Here is a 15,572-nt window from a genome sequence, read left to right on the forward strand (position 1 = left end):
CCGCCTTTCTTTGGTCTCTGCTTGTATTTTTCGCCATTCCCTTCTCTCTCTCTCCCTCCTTGCAAATGGCACCTAACAGCTTCCCAGCCCCCAAGTTTGCATGGCCTCCAACTTTCTGGGCCCTCCACTGGAAAGGTCCCTGGCTCTGTGCTGCCAGGGGAAGTTCCAACAGCCCAGCTCATCCCTCTTGAGCGAGGCCTTCCAAGTCAGATCACACAGGTCAGCCTGTGGCCAGTTGCCTTTGAGTCAGGGGTTCATCTCGGCTCGAACACTCGTGGGCCAAGTGGGCTAGGAAACCCCAGAAAGGGATGGGCTGGCAGCGGCAGGAACTGACCTCTTCCGAACAGTCTGATTGATGCTTTGCATGCATCTAGCAAATTAATTTCTTAGGAGAAGCTCTGCTCTTTCTGACAGTGGAATCTGAGAGAAATGTCCCCCCGAAAGATAACACTGTGATGTAGGGATCAGTGGCCTCAACAGCGTCTTCCAGTGGACACCACTATGTGTTCCCTCGAGCTGTGTCCTATAGCGGCCCTAAGTGTGGCTGCACACTGGTGCTAAAAATGTCGTGTGGGGCTAAGATAAGATGGTCCAAATAAAGGGCTCTCCAAGGGTCTGGTGTGACGCCAGGACAGCACTGAGAATGTCGAGAGCTATACTGTCCAGTACAGTAGCCACTGGCCACGTGTGGCTATTGACCGCTTGAAATGTGGCCAGTCCAAACCGGGAGGTGCCGAAAGTATAAAGTACACGCTGGATTTCAAAGTACGGGAAGAAGAAAGAATGTAAAATACCTCAGTTTTTCTGTTTGCATGTTGAGTTGATAATGTTTGGCTCTAATAGGTTAAGTAAGATGTATTAAAATTAATGTTTCTTACAGTTTTCATGTGGCTGCTAGGAACTTTAAAGTGATGGACGTGGCTCGCCCTGTTTTTGCTGCAGGATTGACGGGCAGCTGCGGAGGCTCACGCTTTCTCTAGATGCCGAGGGTGTGCTGAGTACAGGGAACGCTGAGCAGTCCCGGGGAGCAGGTGGTTCTGTGTTGGAAAAATGGCCTGGACTGGGGGGCTTGTCAGGCACGGGGATTCCCTCTCTGGTGCCCTAAAGACCCCCAGCAATCGGGTTATGAGTGAGGGAATGCTGCTAGACCCAGGAAAGGGTGGTGGGCCCTGGGCATGGCCTTCAGGACCAGAAAGCTGGGGAACAAAGCGAGGCCAGAGGCAGAGAGGGCAGTTCCGAGGGGAGGGAAGGCCTTTGCCCACAATGGGGCCAGAGGCCACCAGGGCAGGTGTGGGGCGGAGGTGACAGCGCTGAGGCTCCGTGTTAACCCTGACACCTGGTATGACAGGCGTCCGTCCTGGCATTCTTGGTTGCTGGTTCCTGTAGCTGCCCTTCAGGGCCCAGTGACGAGGGCCTGGCCAGGTGGGCAGGGGGTGCCACGGGGCTGGACCCTCCCCACTCCCTGTCCCAGGAAATCACCTTGGAGAAAAGGGGAGTGTATGTTTTCAGTGGCCGCCTTCTTGGTTCATCTTGCTTTGATTTTTGCAACTAGAGTTGATGGTGCCCATTTAACAGATGGGGAAGGTCATGTCTCCTGGATGTTGAATTAAGGGCCCACAATGATCCCGAGCGAAGGGGCCTTGTTCTGCGCTTTGACCCTAAGCCCACGTCTCAGGCCCAGCACTGGCCTCCGTTTCCCTGAGACGGGAACGAGGACTCGGGGTAAGCAGTCCCTCCCCTGGATGCTCCCCGTCTTTGGCCGGGTGCCCAGAGACCAATGGTAGCAGCTCCGATGGCTCCTCTGCGTGGGGGTAGGGAGGGCCGTGGGACAGCAAGCCCCTAAAGCCTTTGTGGCACACCTGCAGACCCCGGAGGCCTTTGGGGGGTAAGTAGCCCCCTGGAGTGGGCAGTGGCTGCTGCTGGGGACAAGCTGGCTTCTGAGCAACTCCGAGGGTGAACCAACTGGACATAGCCTGCCTATGTGGCCATAGGGTGGGTGCCCTGGAGCCTCACCCACCAGCCGCATGTTGGGGGTTGGGGGGATCCGGGAATGGGAAAATTGAGACAGCAAACATCTTGGGAGTGGCGACGTGGGAGTGGTCATGGCCCATGGGGGCAGGGCCAGAGTTGTTCCTCCAGCAAGCAAGAGGACCACTGGCGTTGTCCCTTCAAGAAACCAGCCACTGGCCCTAAACCGGCCTTCACTCGGGGCGCCTTTGCACCAGAGCCAATGGCTCCCTGCCCAGGGCAAATCCCCCCAGTCAGCCCCAGGAGCTCTCTCCTAGTGTGGGAGGCAGCCTGGGGCCAGCGTTGGCCACACCCATGCCTGGGAATGACTCACGCATTGGGGGTCAAAGGTCTTGGCAGGGGATGGGTCTGACCCATCCCAGCCTCTACAGGGTTGCTCCCAGGCTCCCTCCTCAGGGACCACCTAGCCCATCCCCCCAGGGGTCCCAGCTGAACACAGGGTCTGCAGGGAGGGGGGAAAGGAGACTGTGACTCATTGCCCGGGCCCTTAGGGGCTGGCAAAGCTGGAGCTGGACTGGACTGTATTCTGAGGCTCCAGGAAGAAGAAGGAGCCCAGGGTGAGCCGGCCCCACCCCACCCCCAGCCCCTGCCCCATTCCTCTCCTGCTGCCTCTCCCTTCCCGATGTCATCTCCACCAGGGAACACCTCAGAGTTGGGGGCCAACAGGGCTGGCTGTGCTCTCACCCCCGGCCGCGGCCGCCTGGGAGCCTGGAACAACTCAGGGCTTTGAGGGAGACCTGCAGCCCTGGGGGAGGCCCCCTGGATAGCTTAGGTGTGTCATCTGGGCTGGTAGGTGTCTGGACCTGGGGTGCACCTGGCAGGCGTGGTGCACAGGGAGAGGCAGCAGGGAAAGAGCACCCGTGGGCACTGTCAGATTCTTGGCACCACGCTGCACCTGGGTGTGCCACCCTCAGGCAGGGGGCAAGGGGACGCAATGGAGGAGGGGCGGTGACTGCGGGCTCACCGACTCCTGGCAGGGGCAGCCTGGCGGGACGTGCAGGTGAGCCGCGTCCCCTCTCTCCTTCCCGGAGCTTCCCCAGGAACCGTCACTTTCCTTCTGGGGTGACTGAGGCTGGCTGGATAACTCGGCTCCTTGGCGCTTCTTAGCACAGTTACCACCCCCTGTGCAGCTGGCGGCCCTTCCCCACCTGCCCCTCCTCCTCGGCTCCCCTCACCCTGCCCCTCGGAGCCAGTGCGTCCCCAGGAGCCTCCCTTCGAAGGCAGTCGCAGGCCCTCCTACCTCTGCCCGCGCTCTGGGAGGCTCCTTGTTCCGCAGCCACAAAGCCCCTTTGATCCTCTGCTCGGCTCGGAGCCATGTGACCCGGTGGGCGGGCCGCGCTCTCAGGCGGCCGGCGCAGCCCGACTCCGCTGCTGGGGTGAGTCCTCCGCTCCCTTTGTTCCTTCCAGCCTTGCACCGGTGGCAGGGGGGTCCTCAGGTGTGCAGGCTCTTGGGCAGCCCCCTGATGGCCGGGCGGTGGGGCCGGGAGCAGCGCCCCCCCAGGGCCCACCGGCGGGGACCTCCAGCCGGAGGGACAGCTCCCGGTCCCCAGGAGAGGGGCAGCGGGAGCTCGGTCTCCACACGGGGCCCAGATTTTCAGCTTCTGAGTAATTGTACTCAAAGAAAAGGGCATTGTGCGGCCCCAGCCATCTCTTTGTAAATATTTGGCCAGCTAAGCCGAGTGGTTAGATTCTCCTCCGGCGGGAGTTGCTTGGAGCAGTCAGTTTCCCTTCCGCAATCAAGGGGCTTCCCTGACTTTCAGGAGGGCCCAAGACTGCGGGTTGGCCACTCCTTCCGCACAGATTGTCAGCCTTGGGGCAGGCGGCTCCGAGGACTGGGCTGGCCATCAGTTTCAACAGACACTAGCAGTGCAGGAATCAGGTCCCAGCTGGCGGCATTGTTAAGAGGCAGTTTCTGCTTCAGCTTGTAGGTTCCTGGGAGGTTTGGGATGTGCGATGGGGGCAGGGGAGGGAGGCGGTGGGGGCCTGCAATGCATGTGCTTTGCTGGAAGACCTGGTGGGATGGTGTCCCACTTCCTGGCAAGGAGCAGGGGGAGGAAGCAACTTCTTGGGGACATGGCTTCCAAGGGGGCATGCCAGCTGAGCTGAGATGCTGGAAGAAACCCCAGATCAAATCCCACAGCCAACACAGCATGTCACCCCATGCAGTAAAGCTGAGGTGCTCAGAGGCAGTGCCATCTGCTCTGAAACTGCATCCTGAGTGTCCCCCAGGGATTGGCTCAGATTCCAGGCTACTGCCTTCGTCCTCCCTCTCCCTTTCCTCCCTGCCGTGAAATCTGCTGGCATTTTTGTCAGAGGTTTGGGGGAGCATCTCTGCTCACCAAAGACAAGTTTGAAATTCCTCTCCCAGAGAAAAATGTGCTGTCTGGCAGCAGGTTTCTGGCGGGGACAGTACCCTGCCTGGAATTCCGCCTGGATCCCGCGTGGAAAAGCCTGTCAGGGGAGGAGGTAGAAGCCCTGTCCCCTTGGTACCTGTGGTTCTCCCCCTTCATTTGCTGTTGCTTTACCTTGAAACTTCCTGGGTCTCCCTGGGTGTTTACAGAACTGACATTTCTCTTTGGCCGGCTCCCCCAGCAGCCCAGGGGGCGCCTTTTCAGGAACTAGGAAGAAGAGTAAGTTTGTTTAACCGTTTATGGTGAGGAGACCGCGAGCGTCCACGTGAGGCCTCTGTTGCTTCCTTCGCTCCTCTCCCGTCTCTTTTGGGTTTAGCTGTGTCTGGGGAAGGAGGCCCCGTCCTGTGTCTGACCTCTTTTAAGCCGGTCTTCAGGAAGCTGCGTTGTCACTGAGCCCTCGCCCACCCCTCTGGGGTCTCCACTGCCTCCTGATGGTTTCCATGTTGTGGCACCTGCAACACGATTGCATCTGCTGGTTTGTGTCTGTGTTCCTGCCAGACTCTGCTCCTTGGGGCGGGCGCTGGGACAGGGAGGACGGTTAGTTCAGCGGGTGCTTGCCTGGCGAGGACGTACTGTGCACCGGGGCTCAGAGCATTCTGAGATGGAGGTGACACTGCCCTGTTCTGTTGGGAGGGGACAGTCACAAGGCATATAGTCTCCAATGCTGTCATGGGCCCCACTGGCCCAAGCCAAAGACGGCCTGTGGGGTCCCTCCCTGAGGGCCAGGTCCACTGCCCTTGGCCTCAATGGGACTCACAGCTTTCACCCTGTACCCACTGGGCAACCAGTCTCTGGGCTGACTTACCTCCCCACCCCACCCCCTCTGCACTTCCCCAGGCCACCACCCCCTCCCCACTTCCTGTTGTGTCACCACAGGCCTGAGCTGCTCTGTCAGATAGGGTGGTTTTGCGGGGCTGAGAGGCATTCTACAGAAGGGAAGACCCTGTCCATAGGGGAGCCCCCCACCAGCCTGGAGCCGGGCCCAGCTTCCGGTGTCAAAGGTCTCCAGGCTTTTTTAGGAAGGCTGTCATCATGGCTGAGCTTCCGTTAACCAGTCCCCCCCACCCCCCAGCTGCATTTTCAAATCTTGGGTTGGCTTTCGCATACCACCCGAGAATGCTGTGCTGCCTCCCTCTCTCATTGGCCATGTGCAGGAAGAATGACTTATGTATGAGGGTGAGGACACACGCTGTTGTGCACCCCACGTCCTGGACTGGGGTTATCTGCAGCGACGGTCAGCCTTCTGCACACCCTGTTGCTCCCGCCCGTGGGGTTGGATGTGGGCAGGGAGGCCCCAGCTCCACACAGCACTGGTCTCAGGGAAGACGCTTCCAGCAAAAACCGCAGCCCTCGGCTGGGTGGGATCCATTCCCAGACTCCTGCCTTCCAGCCTCAAGCTTTGATTTGTTTACTGAGCGCCAACCTGGTTCCTTGGACAGGTAGGGACCTGTTCTCAGGAGCTCGGTGGAGCCTTAGGAGGCCTTCCCGGGAACGGGAACGCCTTTGAGGGTGGTCAGCCATGGAGCCAGCTCTACGGGGAGCCTGTCCTATGAGGAGTGGCCTGGGAACCCGGTGAAGGCAAAGATCTAATGACAGGCTCTGCAGGGTGTCTTGCCCCACCTGGTAGCCCTCCAGCCTGCCCGCCTCCCCGAGGGGCCCCTTAGGAGCCCTGTTCTGGGGCTTGGCTCCTCCCTGGGGTGTGGCTGGGTTCATCGTTTTCTCCTGTCACCAGTTTTCTCCTGTCACCACTCGTGCCAGGCTCTGAGCGCAGGTGGAGAGAGGGCTTAATCCTGCCAGGCCCAGGGATTGTGTTTTGAATCAGACTTTCTACATCAGCCTGAGTTGCCACTTGCCGTTCCTGCCTCCAGAGCAGAGTTAATGCTCACCGCAGCTGGTGTCCTGGGGGGAGCAGCTGGTCCTTGGCTTGGGGGGCTGGGGGTCAGCTCAGCCCAAAGGCCCTGAAAGGGGAAGATAACCCCCCTGCCCACTCCCCCTTCCTCTCTGTTCCAGCCTAAATGTGATTTTTAAACACTTTAATTGGGGTCCAGTAGCTGGATCATGGCAGAAGCACCCCCAGATTTTTTGTCACTCCCCTGAAGCTGGGGGTGGGGGACACTATAAGATGTCGGCTCCTGAACGCCCAGGGCTACACTTGCAACCCCAGCTCCGGGTTGGGGTTAAGTCGCCAACACTGATCCCCACGTGGCTTCAGGAAGAAGGTTCACAGCCGCTGGGGCGCCCCTGCTCTGCCCCTCGCACCTGGCTGGCATGTGGCTCCCCCTTCCCGGGTCCGTGCCCCCAGACGGCCTGCTCTGCGGGGTGCCAGGTACCCCAGTGATGGTCCTCCAGTTTGGATGTTTCTCCAAATGGTCATCGGTCCGTGGAATGTGCATGGACCACCTCCTGCGTCCCAGATCCTTATCGCTTATCTCCCAGGCCGAGTTCCAGGTACCTGTCACCAGGCCTCTGACATGGGACAGCAGATAAGCTTTTCCTGGCCAGAGCAGGGAAGTGAATTTCCCCTGTTGGTGAAGGATGCCCCCCGCCAGTTGGGGATGTTTGTGTCTGTCTGTCTGTCTGTCTGTCTCTCACTAGACTGTGGACTTGAGACAGGGATTGTGTTTTATTGATCTCTGTCCTTGGGTCACAGGGGCTGGCTCAGTTAATATTTGAATGAATGCGTGGTCAGCCCCATGTGACCGCAGCATTTTATCTTTATCCAAACACCGCGTGGTTTCTGTAAGACTAGCTCGACAGCCTTGTAAGAGTAGGTATTCGTCTGGCTCTCTTCATACGTGTCTCCTCGAAGCCTTTTTTAAGAAAAAGGGACAAGGAGCAGCATGTCTTTGGTGACTTAAATACATTCTCCCTGGGGCAGGCGACTGGACCAAATGACGGCGTCCCTGCCCACATGCCCGGGTGCTGAGGGAGCATTGGAGGAGTGAGGACGGGATCCGCGTCTTTGTTCCTTGTCTGCCGAGGCCGGAGAAAAAGCTGCCCGGTGCGGGTGACAGTTGTGGGCCCCGAAGACTAATGACAAGTTGGACAGCGGCCCCATTGAGTCAGAGGAGGAAGAATCACTGTGGATTGTAGCTGGGGGACAGGGCGGGTGGGGGCCAAGGGCAGGAGATCAACTCAGAGGGTAGTGGAGGGGGGTCTCCATCCAGAGGAGCAGGCAGCAGGCTATCCACCCCCACAACTTCTCTGCCTCGTGGCCTCCCTCACCTGTCCCCGGCCCCGTCGTGACAGGGCACCAAGTGGCTCACACACCACATTCTGCTAATGTGCTGTCATGCATTAGTGGCTTAGCTGTCGCCTGCCAGGGCCGCAGCCCCACAACCGGCGCCGTCCTGGCCCGGTTTACAGTGGGCTGGTGCCGGGGTCCCTTGGTCTTCATCTCAGGGAATTTCATGTAAGTGACCTTTGTCACTAGCGGGTGGGTGGGGCTGCTCCCTTCTCATGTGACAGCGGCGGAAGCTGAGGCAGAGCAGTGAAATGATGGGTCAGAAGGTTTCCGTGGCAAAACGTCATCCTTCCCAACTTCCTCAGGGGAAGAAGAACAAGTTTTAAAAGGCTTTTTCCCGTGTAGTTGTTTCACATGTAGTGGTTCACGTGTAGTGGTTCACATGTAGTTTAAAAACTAGGAAAACAGAAAGATCCCAGGGTGTCACCCACTCTGCCGGTGAGAAGCTGAGGACAGGTGGGAAAGGTGTTTCTGATTCTGCAGCCCTGGCCGCCCACCCATCCACACCCACCCACACACCACGATCCATCCTCTCGGCCCCAGAACTTCATTTTAAAACACATGGGCCGGGCTCTTGCCCCATTCAACAGACATGAAAACTGAGGGTAAGCAGTGAAGTCACCACAGAGGTGTTTAGGTTGGTGAGAAAGTGCCTCCTGTAATTTTCTACACCTAGAGAACAAGTAAGGTTTATTTGTTATAAGTGAATTGGTTCTTAGAGAAGAAATGGGTTTTAAGCCGACCCATTTAGCCATTCTATCCCAGGCCACCCTACCCTAAGACCTGGTTGCTTATAAATCCAAGTGCCACCTGCTCGCAGCCTGGTTCCAGCCCCGGCTCCCCAGAGCCCCCGTGCCACCTCCGCCGTAGGCAGGGCTGCACACCGTGAGGGTCCCCACCGCAGCGTCCTGGTTCCCTGCTCCGGCATTCTTCCCGGAGAGCCAGACTGCAGGCTCCCCAAATTCCGTGAGGTTGGTAGGTGTTCCAGCAGCTTCACACAGGGGCAGATGAACTACCTGGGTCCCTCTGCACCTCTCAGTGACTGTGTGACCCAAGACACATGACCTGCTCTCGCTGAGCCACAGTCTTCTGTGTGAAAAACATAGTAGTTTCACTTCATGGGGTCGTCATGGGGACGATGGAGATCAAACAAAACGTTTAGCCCACAACTGGACAGGTAGAAATGCTATGTGTATGTTACCCTGGTTGTTAAGTCCCAGCCCCGTGGTAGCCCTTCCAGAAGTTTCCAACCCGGGTAGGTGGTAAGTACACATCGGCTCTAAGATAAGGTGCCCTAGGACCCAGGGGTGTACCCAGGAAGGCGGTTCATTTGCAGCTGGGAGTCAGCAAAGGCTTCAGGACCGAGAAGTGTTGAGAAGCATCTCTGGGCTCTGGGCTCTCGCCCGAGATACGGGAGGAGAGCAGCTGGGATGTAGGGACGAGGGGAGAAAGCTCAGAGGTAGGTGTGGGGGTGCCCATGGAGGTGGGGCTGGAAGGCAGGGTCAGGCCAAAGGGCATCCTCAAGAGGCTTGGGAGGTGTGGTGCCCGTGTGTCCAGCTCCAAGGTCTGGTGGCTGGCTGCTCCTCGAGCCTCTCACTTCCGTGAGTGCCACCTCCATACCACACCCCCTCAGAAGATTCCTGCTTCCTGCTTGCCTGGCACGAAGTTTCAATAAGAAGTTCTTCAGCTGTCCTTTCCCATCTGTCTTGGCTGCCTCTCCAGCCTCCTCCAGGAGCTGGATGCCCTGGTCCCATCTTCCCAAGGCCCGTGGGACCCTGCCCGGGCCACCCAGTCTTATTCAGTCCCTCATGTGTTCATCCAACAATGCTTTCTGGACCTCCCTCAGTGTTTGAGACCCTTACCCGGCTGCAGGGAGGGGCCTGACGCCGCTGTCTCTCCGGAGCGAATTCCGGGGCCACGTCCATGTTAGGATGCGGAAGGATGAACGAACCACTGACATCCCCACCCTGCACGTGCCTCAGTTTCTCCATCCGGCTCAGCAGCAGAAACTCCTGTCTGCTGCCAGCTCATAGGGATGTCAGGGAGATTCATGAGGCAGGGATGGGAGGCTGGTCCCCTGAGGGTCCAGGTGTTTGAGGGTGGGGCAGGGGTGAGGGAAGCCCCCTCTGTGTGCCCCCTGAGCTGGCCGCTAACCAGGCTATTCCCAGCTCACCGTGGGGTTCTCCAAGGACATCTGGGAGTAAAGAGTAATTAACAGTGTGGGCACTTGGAGACGCAAATAATTAAACCTGAGCAACCCCAAGGCCCCTCTCCCTCTGGGGCCTGTGCTACTGGTAAAAGTGGGTCTTAATGAATTTTCTGTCTTGTTTTCACAGAGGCTCTGCCTACTGAGGCTCTGCCTGCCCTGCATCCTTAGGGTTTGGGATGGGAGCAGGGGGAGGATGGGCCTCTAACAGATTTGGGGTGGGTCCTGCAAGAGACGGCCCAGGAAATCTGCTGGCTGCCTCCCCCGCCCGCAGTGGTTTCCTCTGGCCTGCGGTGGATGGTGGATGCTGACCAGACTCAGCACCTGGCCCCCCTGCCAGGCCTGGGTCCTGTTGCTACTGCGGCCAGGTGGTGGCTGGTTCAGGTACAAGGCAGGGGACTGCAAGCCAAGCGGGTGTCTTGGGAAGCAGAGGTTTTCCCTTCTCTCCTCCTGCCCTAAGACCTGGGAGGAGCTGAGGTCGGCCTTTCTGGGTGCTGATTGGCTGCGCTGTGACTGCTATTGCCACTTCCTCTGCTTTCAAGTTGAGGTTTATGGCTTCCGTCTGTATTTAAAAGGGGCCTGCTCCTGGGTCGTTCTGTGACCTACTGAGGGCCCTGTTTTAAGATTAATGGTGAGTCCTAATGAGCGTTGGTGGCACGAGGACCCACCCCACCACCACCGTTGGTCTGCAGAGTCGATGGGGGGACGTGAAGGTTGGATGCTGGGCCGGTGCTGGGGGCCGTCCGTGCACACAAAGGACACACAGTCCTTACTGTCATTTGTTGGGGAACCGGCACAGGTCACCTGCTTGGTTGTCGTTAATAATAGCTGTATTGACATAATTCACTCTTTTAAAGTGTACAATTCAGTGGTTTATAGGCTGTTCACAAAGTTATGCAACCATCACCACTCATTGAGAACATTTTTATCGTGTCCCCAAATAGACCTGTCCCCGTCAGCAGTCACTCCGCGTCCCCCTCCCTCCAGCCCCCAGCAACCACTAATCTGCTTTGTGTCTGGCTTCTCATTTCACATAATGGTTTTTAAGGTCCATGGTGGGTAACGCCCACACTTTTCCTTTTCCTGGCTGAGTCCTGTTCCGCTTTATGGCGGCGTCACATTTTGTTTCTCCGTTCTTCAGGTGATGGGCATTTGGGCTGTTTGCACTTTTTCGCTGTTGTCACTCCTGCACCCGTGAGCACTGGTGTACAGGTTGGGCTGGACGTGTGTTTTAATTTCTTTGGGGGAACTGGCCAGGTCATGTCTGGCTCACCTGCGAGTGGGGTGCACTGTTGGCCCCTTGGGCCTGGCCCCCAGGGCTGTGACCATCTCATACATCCCCCCCATAGCAGGTCTTGAATCTGTGTCTGTGCAGTTTGCCCGGGGTCCTTTTGTTTCCTGGTGAGTCCAGGGCGAGCTCAGTGGAATAAGATGAATTCATATTGGTTCAGCCTGGACGTGGTGGGGGTGGGGCGCAGGTAGCCAGTTGGGTCTGCTACTGGGTCCTGGCATGATTTCCAGGTTCCTTTGGCTGCACAGGGCCCAGGATTAGGCAGAAAGGGGAAATGGAAGGTTTGCGTGTCCTTTCTTGGGAAGCCCCGGGGGTGTGGAGCAGTGAGCAGTTGCAGTGTGAGAGGGGTGGGTGGGCTTGGTGTACCCCACTTCCATTAGGAAGGTAGGGGCGAGTTCTGGGGGTGTGGGAGGCGGCTGCTCTTTCTGAGATAATGTGCCTTGTGTGTGGGCGGGGCGGGGAGGGAATGATACCATTTCCTTCCTGGGAAGGTGGACGTGCAGGGTGCTGCCCCTGGGATCCCGCGAGGGGGTGTGGGCTGCCACAGGTTTCCCAGGGCCCAGGTCTTGGGGAACAACATACTACAGCATTTCTGGACCCTTCTATGCCTGGCACACAAAAGTTAAACTGAAGCAAATGCCTGTCCACTGTCATTTTAAACCACCACACAAGTGCATAAGCGAAGGCCCCCGTCCCCGCCACACACACACACACACACACACACACACACACACACACACACATTTAGGCGCCTGCTCCCCCACCCCAAGTTTGGCCTCATGAGCTGTCCCTGTCTGTCTACTCAGCGTGCAGCCCTTGAGCGCACTGGGAAGAGCCCATTTGGCGCAATCTTGGGAAGGCGGCCGAGCGGTCAGGCAGGGCCAGGCCCCCTCCCTCCTCTTCCCGGCCGGCCGGGCAGCTGAAGGGGCCTCTGCTGTTCGCAGGCAGAAATTATCATATGAATGCGCCTCCTTCCCTGAGCCGTTAGCTGGAGGGACCTGGAGGGGACAGGCTCCCACCCTCGGGCTCCCAGGTTCCGCCGGCTGCGGAGAGCGACTGGAAGACAGCGGGCATTTTCTGCCCCACAGTAGGTCACGCCCAGGGTGCGGAGGGTGCCAGGGTGGGTTCAGGTCTGCCTGTGGGCCAGGGAGGGCATCCTGGGTCCCAGCAAGTGTGGGAGACCCCCAGGGACTGGCGCAATTCCCAAATTGAACTTTCTTTCGCCGCCGCTTGTGTAACAACACATTGTTGCTGTCGTTTTTTGTTCTTTTGGTCCGATTTCAAAAGTCGCAGCTAATTACCGCAGGAAATGTGGAATCTAAGAAAGGCCTTGAAGGTGAGGATTAGAGGCGACAAAGCAAAGTTGAGTCCTTTTGTAAACTGTGAAGTTCTGTGTGCGGCCAGCCCAGCGGTCGGGGCTTCTCTGATGGTCCTTTGTGTCTTCGTTCTTGGCTGAGCTCCTGGGGGCCCGGACTGGGTCTTGTACAATGTGGAGCCCCTGGTTGTGTCTCAGTCAATTCTCTTTGCCAGTTGCCCAAATCACTCCAAGTTTGGGCTGGTCATCTGTCATGTGGAGCTGCCGGACAGCAAATTAATAGATGCCAGGAAAAGTCATCCTTGGACCATGAAACTCTTGAATCAGATACTGGGTCTCAGCAGCATTTCTTCCAGGGACACCTGGTGACCGGTGGCCTGGTCTCTCCACGTAGGGGTCCCAGTCCTCCCTGTAGCACAGGCCAAGCCAGCTGAGGTTTCAGAGTCAGGACAGAGATGGGCCCTGCTGGTCTGATCAGAGTTGCCTGCCCTCCAGCCTTGCCGGCCCCATTTTTACATCTGCTAGGCTCCTGGGAGAGTCTCAGCATCGCTGGGCCCTGGCTGGGGGTAGGTGGGTGGGGTTAAGACCCTGCCACAGGCCAGCCAGCCTCCACCCACCTCCCTTCTCCAGTGGGCACCCCTAACCCGTCGCTGGCCATTTCCTGAGCAAAATTTCCTGAATGGGCAGGAGCTGGCCCAGGAAGCCCATCCATCTTTCCCCCATTCTTTGTGGCTCCAGAAGGACGATGGAAACCGGAAATTGTTAACATCTCATTCACAGGCTGCCACACACCGAAACCGCGGGGAAGCCTGTGGGAAAGGATGCAGGCCAACACTTCCGGGAACCTCGAGAGGGGCCGGGGCTGGAGAGGCGCCACCTGGGTTGCAAGGGAGCAGTGGAGTCTCCCCGTGACTGTGGGAAGAGAGGAGGGTGGAGGAAAGGGCACCGAGATCACCACTCATTGACTGATTCATTCATACGACCGACAGCATCTTACTGGGTGCTTTGATGTGTAAGGTTTTGAGAGCAGCAAATCAGAGACCCTGGGAGGTCCCACCAGATGGCGGAGGCAGGCGGGCGGGCACTGGACAGAACAGGATGAAAGATGGAATTACAAGTTGTGACCAGGGCCACGTGAGAAAAGAACAGAGGGACTCGTGCAGAGCACCCTGGGAAGACAGTGGGGCGCGCCCGGGAGCAGCATGGGTAGGGAATGTTCTGGGCTGGGAGAACCTCTGTGGGGAGCCTTGTTGGAAGAGCTTTCAGGAGCCAGGGAGACGGTGCACATATTGAAACTGGAGAGCTGGCATGGGCTTGTATTTCATTAACAGAAGCTCAGCATCACTGCCAGGCAGTGTTCTGTGTGTGTTTGCAGATATCTCGTCTGGTCCTCAGCACTCTTATGAGGCAAAGCTTATTGTCCCATTTTACACGTAAGAAAAGTGAGGCCCACAGAGGTTAAGTTACTTGCTCAGGGTCACTCAGTGAGTCTGATGGGACAGGATTCTGGGGCCTCCAGACTGTTATCCCAGGTGTAGTGGGAACCATTCCAGGTTTCCAGCAGGGGAATGATGTGATTTTAAGTTTCAAACAGTCCATCCTGGTGCTTCAAGGAGGCTGGATTGGGGAGGTGGGCAGTTAATGGCGGTGGCTGGGATTGTGTGGCTGTGGGGGTGGGAGGCAGGGCGACCACCTGCAGATATGGTGGATTAGAATTGATCGGACTTTGGGTGGGTGGCTGGGTTTGGGGTGATGGAAAGGGTGGGACCAAGGCTGGCCCCTGGATTTCTAGCTGTCATAACTGGATCATGGGATACCATTTACTCAGGTGTCGGGAGGTCAGAGCGCCGTTTGGGTCATGTTCAGTCCAGACTTCACTAAGGCAGAAGCCGCTGATACCCAGTACCAAGCCGAGGGCCTGGCACAAGTGGGACGTGTCTGCTGAGTCGTGATGGACTCAAGGGAACTGTGAGGTTGGCACTGGTTGGCATTTAATGCCCAGGGGATGGGTGAAGTTCCTGGGGAGAGTGTCCAGCCAGCGACCAGGGCAGAGGCCTCACAGAAGCTGAGAGAAGACAGCACTTCAGGAAAGAGGCTCATTCCCTGGGACTTGGGGTAAGGAGTGACCTTTATGCGCTCTGCTTTTTAGAGGACTGGCACTCAGTTTGAGCAGAACCCCAAGTCCAGAGGAGTACTCAGACTTCGTGCCACAGTGCAGGTGGGAAGATGGACCCTGCATGCTTCTCTCTGGAGTCTGATGCAGCACGAGGCTGAGGGGTGTCTGCCGCTTGCCCATGGCCAGTGTCTCCCCAAGGCAGTGTCCAGGGGTGATGGAAGTGTCTGTCCCGATGGGTGGCCAGGGAGCTGTCTATACACACTGCATTATACTAGGGAGGGCCTGGGATAGCGGGGCGCCTGTGTGTTTCTGAGACTCCTTGGATAGGCCACCCACCCATCCATTCATCTATCCATCCACCCATCCACATGTCCATCTATCATCCATCCATCCATCCATCCATCCATCATCCATCCATCCATCCATCCATCCATCCATCCATCATCCATCCATCCATCCATCACCCATCCATCCATCCATCCATCCACCCATCACCCATCCATCCACCCATACTTCAGAGTGCCTTTGAAGTCATAGGTGTGCACTTGTACTTGCAAAGTGCCTCAGGGTGTCTCGTAGGGTTTCACAGGGACTTGCTTTGACATACCCTCAGTTGGGTGGCTCCTGTGGGAGAGTAGGGGCTGGAGGTGACATGGGGCGGTGAGCAGTAGGGTCTTTCAGACATGCAGGATAGGATCTAAGCAGGCCGGCAGGCTGGTGGGCACAATCCATGTGGGCTGCCTGCAAAGTTGGCACCAAGGGAACCATGTAAGGGGCCTTGCAGGTCCCCAGGCCACGAGCCCGCTGCCTCCAGACCCCCTGCCCTCCTGAGCAGGAATGACCAGTGGCAAGGCCCTGAGGTGGGGAGAGGAAATGAGTCCAGCTGTTCCAGCTCCCACCAGCTCAGACATGTAGCTGCAGATGGGTGGGTGACAGGAGTCAGAATGGTGCTGCTGACTGC

The 15,572-nt window shown here is 57.7% G+C and overlaps 1 protein-coding gene across 11 annotated transcripts in view; it reads left to right on the top strand.

Annotated features, from left to right (window-relative positions):
• SEPTIN9 (septin 9) overlaps positions 1-15,572 on the top strand; it is a 156,649-nt gene that overhangs the window by 118,913 nt on the left and 22,164 nt on the right. The window contains exon 1 of one of the 11 annotated variants that reach the window (XM_019735498.3): positions 3,245-3,404. The exons of 8 other annotated variants lie outside the window; for them this stretch is intronic. The gene's annotated coding sequence lies outside the window, so the exon portion shown is untranslated. Of the gene's footprint in view, positions 1-3,244; positions 3,405-5,599; positions 5,879-12,030; positions 12,268-15,572 lie in introns of those variants that run through there. 2 more of the 11 variants (XM_074320333.2, XM_074320332.2) reach the window with 2 other exon arrangements.

The sequence above is a fragment of the Rhinolophus sinicus genome, chromosome 12 (genome assembly GCF_057876585.1).
Source record: "Rhinolophus sinicus isolate RSI-liver-muscle chromosome 12, RSI-T2T, whole genome shotgun sequence".
Lineage (NCBI taxonomy): Eukaryota > Metazoa > Chordata > Mammalia > Chiroptera > Rhinolophidae > Rhinolophus > Rhinolophus sinicus.